Source organism: Bos indicus, chromosome 11, assembly GCF_029378745.1.
Source record: "Bos indicus isolate NIAB-ARS_2022 breed Sahiwal x Tharparkar chromosome 11, NIAB-ARS_B.indTharparkar_mat_pri_1.0, whole genome shotgun sequence".
NCBI lineage: Eukaryota > Metazoa > Chordata > Mammalia > Artiodactyla > Bovidae > Bos > Bos indicus.
The window spans coordinates 81,600,720-81,607,937 of record NC_091770.1 but is presented as its reverse complement, the minus strand read 5'-3'; the positions used below and the strand labels follow the sequence as shown (position 1 = coordinate 81,607,937).

General features: G+C 45.7%; 1 protein-coding gene across 3 annotated transcripts in view; it reads right to left on the bottom strand.

Annotated features, from left to right (window-relative positions):
• CYRIA (CYFIP related Rac1 interactor A) overlaps positions 1 to 428 on the bottom strand; it is a 102,536-nt gene extending 102,108 nt beyond the window's left edge. For 2 of the 3 annotated variants that reach the window (XM_019970672.2, XM_070799106.1), the window contains exon 1: positions 332 to 428. The gene's annotated coding sequence lies outside the window, so the exon portion shown is untranslated. Of the gene's footprint in view, positions 1 to 32; positions 185 to 331 lie in introns of those variants that run through there. The other variant, XM_070799110.1, reaches the window with a different exon arrangement.
• Between the last annotated feature and the right edge of the window lie 6,790 nt (positions 429 to 7,218).

Sequence of the window (7,218 nt, the reverse complement as noted above, 5' to 3'; positions counted from 1 at the left end):
TCTGGAAGAATTGGCTTTGGAGCCCAAGCTACCTGGCGCTGGGGTTGAAGGGGAAAGATGTTGAGCGGTTGAGCGACGAGAGAGATGATCCGGGGCACAATCACGAGGCTGTGCTCCGCAGAAGGGCAAAAGGGCTCCAACCGGACATCTGGACGGCGATCGCCGGAGACGTGGTAAAAGAACTGGGTCCTCGGCTCGCCCTCCCGCCCGCCCTTCCCCGAAGGCTGCGTCGGGAGCTGGGGAAGGATGGCAGGGTTCTCCGGGCGCCTCCGGAGTCCGCGTCCCTGCAGGCCCCCGGCCGCGAACCCCGCCGCGCCCGCACCGCGCTCACCCCGAGTCGCCGCCGCCCTGCTCCGCCGCCCGTCCGCCTCTGCCCCAGCCGCCGCCGCTGTGGACGCCTCTCCCGCGGCCGCCGCAGCCTGCGAGCCGGCCCCGAGCCCCGCCCCAGCCCCGCCCCCAGCCCCGCCCGCTGCGGCCGCCCCGCCCCGGCCCCCAGGGAGCCCCACCCCCGCCGTCATCCGGCCGGGTTCCCTTCCCAGACCCATAGTGCTGACCACCTCCACACGCGGTTATTCCTGCTCTTTTTTTCGGCCTTGGCCTCTGGCTTTGCCCTCCAAGGGGAAGTCTGCATCTGCCCCTGCTACTTCTACACACGGAATTCCACCATACCAACTATTTCTCTAAAAAGAAAAAGGACGGGGGACCGGTCTTTTGATTAATCTCTAGCCGCACTTCCAAATGTGCGCCCATGCACCCAGCCGGACCATCCCAGCCTCAACCACCCCCTTCCAAATTACCCTCGATTTTGAATCCAGTTCTCCTCCCTGCCCCTCCCGGCACGGACTATTAACAGATTCCCAGCCCTGGGGGCTGCCCTTATCTGAAGGGACCCTCAAAAGTCTTTGCAAATGCTTAGTCCAAAAAATGTTATTACCCTTCAGAGCAAGTCTGCAAAAACACTTGAAAAAACCCTATGATGCAAGGGAAAGTAGGGGATTACAGTGTCATTGTCACGATCATTGTTTTAAAACATCTGCCATTAAGAGAGAGAGATTCAGGAAACCAAAGAGGGCTGCTCGTTGCCAAACAGGTTGTGAGTCAGAGCTCCTGTTGGGGGGGCCCTCCTGCAGGCACAGGCCTCTCCTGCTTCCTTTCCCAGTCAATCAGCCAGAGCATCGGAGAAACTTTATTAAACCCCTACAAGGGGTCAGGCCGCGAACGTGCTGGGGGCTGCAGCAGTTGCTCCAGGAATGTGTGGTTTGGGCGCATCAGGCCGTCCTGGTTCTGGAGTTAGAAAGCTTCAGGAGACCTCGGTCAAGTTCTTCTTCTTGAGGGAGCTCCTGCTCTGAGTTTTGGCAAGAATTCAGACAGGGGCCAGGAAGGCACAGTCTAGTTAGAATGAAATAGTCTTCCTATTGGTAGGGGACCTTAGGATCAGAATGCACAGGTCTCCATTTTTTATTTTTGCCAGTCAAGTTGCCTGTACTTGAACCAGACCATGTTGTCAATCCCTGCAAAGACCTGTATTATCTTTGGGCGGCTCTACTGGAAAATCCTTCTTGCTCCACCCCTGTACATATACACAGCAAAGTTTCTGACTTATTCAATCCACCGTGAACCTGGTCAGGGTCTGAGGAGGGCAAGGACAAGCCAGCCACAGACACCATTCACCCCATGCGACATCGTCATTTCAGACCACGGGAGGACTCCTTACTTCACACTCGTCTGTCTCTAATAACACAGCTGAAGTTGGTGAGAAGAGACTATTTGATGTATGAAATTTCACTTCCACACACTTAAAGAGGGCTTCTGTTTCAGTAATTGAGGGCTACCTGCGTGGTGTTGCCTAGCCCATTGTGAAATAATAGGGTTTCTAATTATTAGTGTGAAATTTAATAATTATGTGTTTCCTAAGACACAATAATCGGATGAAATGGTCTTTCAACTTTGTCAGTAATACTAATAACAAGTTTAGAGTTTACTATAATAAAGATTACAGTGAAATTAAGCTGTCAGTGAGGGGGCAGGTAGGTTGAGATGAAATTTCAGTGGTCTTTCTTCAAAATATACATTTTCTAAAATGAACCTTAATTAAATTAAATTTAAACCAGACTGTTCTAATTTTAAGGACATCCTTGTCATGTATGTATTTTTTTAAAGAGATACCTTGAGCTTTGACAAAGGGCCAGGCACTGTGCTAAACCAAATGATGGTGACATAACACACGCCCCTGGCCTGAGAAGTAGACAGACTGATTGCCAGCCCAGTTTATGACAAGGCAGAAGAGAAAATAGGCTAAAACACGTATTTTCATGTGGGCTCAGGACAAGGAGTTCATTGTGATTGGGGAAAATTGGGTTCAGATTCTTTTAAGCTGAACCTTGAAGGATGACTAGACTTCAGGAGGCAGGAAATGAGGTCAAGGTAGAGGGAAATAAGGTCCCTCCAGGTAGAGGGACAAAGAGGTCTGGTGTGGTTGCAATGTCAGGGGCTGGAGAAAGTGTGGCTGAGAATGGAGACCCTGAAAATCAACCTGAGAAGGCTACACTTGATTCTGGGAACTCCCATGGGCTGGGCAGCCTTGACTGGAACCTCAAATAAGGAGACTGACTGCAGTTTGGAGGAAGAAAAGGAGACAGTGATGAGAAAGACCAGGAGCGAAGTGCCATCATCATCCAGGGGCTCTGCATTGCCCTCCGTGGACCAGTTCTACTCTCTGACATTTGGAAACACATTCTCGGAAGCATCCCCAGTGCTGAGAGCAATACTTGGCACAAACTGGTCTCCAATAATATTGTTGAGCGAGCAATAAGGTTGAAAGTGATGGGTACAAGTGATCCCCTGTGGAGACAAAGCAACAAGAGCTGATCCCACCCAGGGCTCCTCTCCATCCACTGAGATTCATCCTAGGGCAGGTGGAACATTCCTTCTAAATCCCTGGACACATAAGATTTTCCCTTCTCAGCATGGGCTTCCCTCATAGCTCAGTTGGTAAAGAATCCGCCTGCAACACAGGAGACCCTGGTTTGATTCCTGGGTCAGGAAGATCCCCTGGAGAAGGGAAAGGCTACCTGCTCCAGTATTCTGGCCTGAAGAATTCCATGGACTAAGTCCATGGGGTCGTTAAGAGTTGGACAGGACTGAGCGAATTTCACTTCACTTCACTTCTCAGCATAGCTCCCCTTGGTGCTTCCAAAGACATTTCTGTTCTGATCCTTTGATTGTGTGTATAAACATATACACACCTCCAACGACTTACTGCCCCATCTCCAGCTGTCAAACACCACTGGTTCCAAGGCTAATGATGCCTTCAGGACAATGGTGAACTATAGGCTCACACTTCTTTCTTCTAAACTTCTGTGAAGTTGACAATCTGATCCACTCACTCTTTGCTTCATCACATATGCAAGTTTCTTGAGGACAAGGATCTTATCTGAGACACAGAGAAAACCTTCACTTTATTTGGAGTCAAAGCTGAACATACATTTTGATTCTGTCATTCACTGGCTGTACGAACCTATGTTACTTAATCCTTTGGAATTTCAGTTTTCTCATCTCTAAAATTAGAATAATAAAACTTATCCCAGCAGATAGATGGGAGAGCTGATGTCAGCTCTGAAACTGTGAAAGAAAGAATAGTTTTGTGTGTGTATGTGTGCTTTTCCTCCCAGTGCGTTGACTAACTGGGCATTCAGTAGGTGCTCATTTCAGACTTGGTGTTTGGTGCGTTGATTCATAGATTAGAACTTGGAATGGAGGCTGAACCCCTGCAGCGCTCTCTGCCTACTACTTCACAGGGAGAAATCTTTATTTTGTCCTCCCACTTCACTTAGTTCCTCAGGAATTATATCGCTCCTTCCCTCTAGTATGACGATGATGGCTTCCAAGGGTGGTGGGGTTTCTTGCCCATTGCAGGCCAGGCTTCTTTTATGTAACTGAGTGTTTCTACGGAAACATGGCCCTGGCTTCAGAGGGAGCGTAATAGATTTGATTATGAATATTGAGCCAATTTTCACAGCTGACACGCTGCACACTTCCTTGTTGTAGAAAAAAAAAAAAAAAGAAAAATCACAGCCCAAACTATGTACAGAAACTTGGTAATGGCTGAAAATCATTGCCTGTGGCTGAATTGGAGCCTATGACTTAAGATGGCCGAAATCATCATGTTTTAATTCACAGCGTGTCAGGCTCCCCTTCTTTGCACATGGTTCTCTCCCTTAAATGACCTTCCAGCCTGCTCCATTTATTGAGTTTCTATTCATTTTAAACATCCTGGTCCAAAAACAACCCATCTGAAAAGCTTCCTTCAACTCTCCAGGGCCAAGTCAAATGTTCATTCTTGTGGGCTTTCATAGTATTGCATTCATACCTTTATCATATCACTCAAAAAGTTGTGTGAATCTGATAAATTTATATGTAGTTGATTTTTGTTATTCCCAGTGACTGTGTTCTATGAAATCACCACAAACGTTGACCTAACAAATATTGAACCATTGCTCCTAGGAAAAATTCAAGATTAGGCTCCTGTGAGCTTCTGGTGATAACATTTTCATCCTTCACTCCCATAGTTTGCTCAAATTCATGTCCATTGAGTTGGTGAAGCTATCTAACCATCTCATCCTAGGCCTCCTCCTTCTCCTTTTGCCTTGAATCTTTCCCAGCTTCAGGGTCTTTTCCAATGAGTTGGCTCTTCGTATTGATGGCCAAAGTATTGGAGCTTCCGCTTCAGCATTAGTCTTTCCAATGAATATTCAGGGTTGGTTTCCTTTAGGATTGACTGTTTCAATCTCCTTATGGTCCAATGAACTCTCAAGAGTCTTATCCAGTATCAGGATTTGAAAGCATCAATTGTTTGATGTTCAGCCTTCTTTATGGTCCAACTCTCACATCCATACATGACTACTGGAAAAACCATAGCTTTGACTAGACAGACCTTTGTCAGCAAAGTGATGTCTCTGCCTTTTAATACTCTGTCTAGGGTTGTCATAGCTTTCCTTCCAAGACACATCTTTTAATTTCATGGCTGCAGTCACCATATGCCGTGGTTTTGGAGCCCAAAATCTGCTCAAAAATACTGATTTAATATATACTGTTGATGCATTAACATTGAACTCACAGTCAACAGCACTGTAACTCATGATTGAGTGAAGCTTGTCTAACACAGGCATTTTCTTCTTAAGGCACAGCACCCACCTTATTGCACTTAGGAACACCAGACAGCACTTCATCGCAATGCTTGAGGACCAGAGAGTGAAATCAACAAAAAAATACAAAAATGTGAAAACACGGTACTATTAATACATAGACAACAAAACATGGCACTTGTCTACAGTGTGCCATGAATCAAGAAGGTAGAGCTTTCTCTCAATTGACCTCAACTAGGAACATGCTCATTGGTGGCTTGAGTTTTTGTTGCTTGGTGCATGTTGATAAATGACACAAAAGCACTGAGAGTAGTAATTTTGATGTTAGCAAGTAGGCAAATTTGCAAATACAGAATCCACAAATGATGAATGTAGACTGTATGCGCCTCCAAATGAGTCTATGAACTCTGCCTCCAGGATCTCTGTCTTATTGGTCTTTGTATCTTTTCAGAATCTTAAAGAACTCCTGATACATGAAAAAAAGTGATGCTCAATAAATGACAATTGAATGAGTGAAGTATTCAATCCAGTCTTGTATTTCTTTAGAGATTTTTCCCAACCATTTATAAACTTCTGTTAATAAAACAGCAAAATGTCTCAGATCTTCTCCCATTGAATGAGGATCTCATTAGGTTTCTGTCAGTTACTAAGAAGAGTCCTCCTTTTGAATGTAAAGAACATTCCTAATGAAGTAGATCCCTCTTGTGTGGCAAGTGTGGGTGATACAGATATTGACTTCCAAAATGGGTAAAAGGTTATAAACAGCACCATCCATCCGTCCCCCAGAAAGGAAGAAGGAACAATAAATTCTCAGGATCTGGAGAAATAGTGTCAAACGATGGTCAAGAATGGAGAAAAATTACCTAGTTCAGAAATAGAAAGGCAGCCCCAGCAATGAAGCACAGAGTGGTAATAGGGAAGGAAAGTGACATCTGGAGGCAGGGAGACCTGGGGGCCTTGTAGGAGTTTTGCAGAGGTCAGGTTTAAATCTGGGCTCTTCTGCACTTAAGGCACAATGACTTTGGGCAGAACTTCCCTCTCCCTTGTCTCTTCCTTGTATATAAAATGAGAACAATAGGACTTACCATAAAGTCGTTTATGCAACTGACATTTACTGGGTGTCTACTGTGTATCAGACTGGTTCCAAATAGGAAAAGGAGTACGTCAAGGTTGTATATGGAGAAGGAAATGGCAACCCATTCCAGTATTCTTGCCTGGGGAGTTCTGTGGATGGAGGAGCTTGGTGAGCTGCCTATGGGGTCTCACAGAGTCGGACACGAATGAAGCGACTTAGCATGCATGTGTGCATTGGAGAAGGAACTGGCAACCCATTCCAGTATTCTTGCCTGGGGAATCCCAGGGATGGAGGAGCCTGGTGGGCTGCCATCTATGGGGTCACACACAGTTGGACACGACTGAAGCGACAGCAGCAGCAGCAGCAGCAGCAGCAAGGCTGTATATTGTCACCCTGCTTATTTAATTTATATGCAGAGTACATCATGAGAAACACTGGGCTGGAGGAAGCACAAGCTGGAATCAAGATTGCCAGGAGAAATATCAATAACCTCAGATATGCAGATGACACCACCCTTATGGTAGAAAGTGAAAAAGAACTAAAGAGCCTCTTGATGAAAGTAAAAGAGAAGAGTGAAAAAGTTGGCTTAAAACTCAACATTCAGAAAACTAAGATCATGGCATCCGGTCCCATCACTTCATGGCAAATAAATGGGGAAACAGTGGAAACAGTGGCTGACTTTATTTTTTGGGGCTCCAAAATCACTGCAGATGGTGACTGCAGCCATGAAATTAAAAGACGCTTACTCCTTGGAAGAAAAGTTATGACCAACCCAGACAGAATATTAAAAAGCAGAGACATTACTTTGGCAACAAAGTTCAATCTAGTCAAAGCTATGGTTTTTCCAGTAGTCATGTATGGATATGAGCGTTGGACTATAAAGAAAGCTGAGCACCGAAGAATTGATGCTTTTGAATTGTGGTGTTGGAGAAGACTCTTGAGAGTCCCTTGGACTGCAAGATGATCCAACCAGTCCATCCTAAAGGAGATCAATCCTGG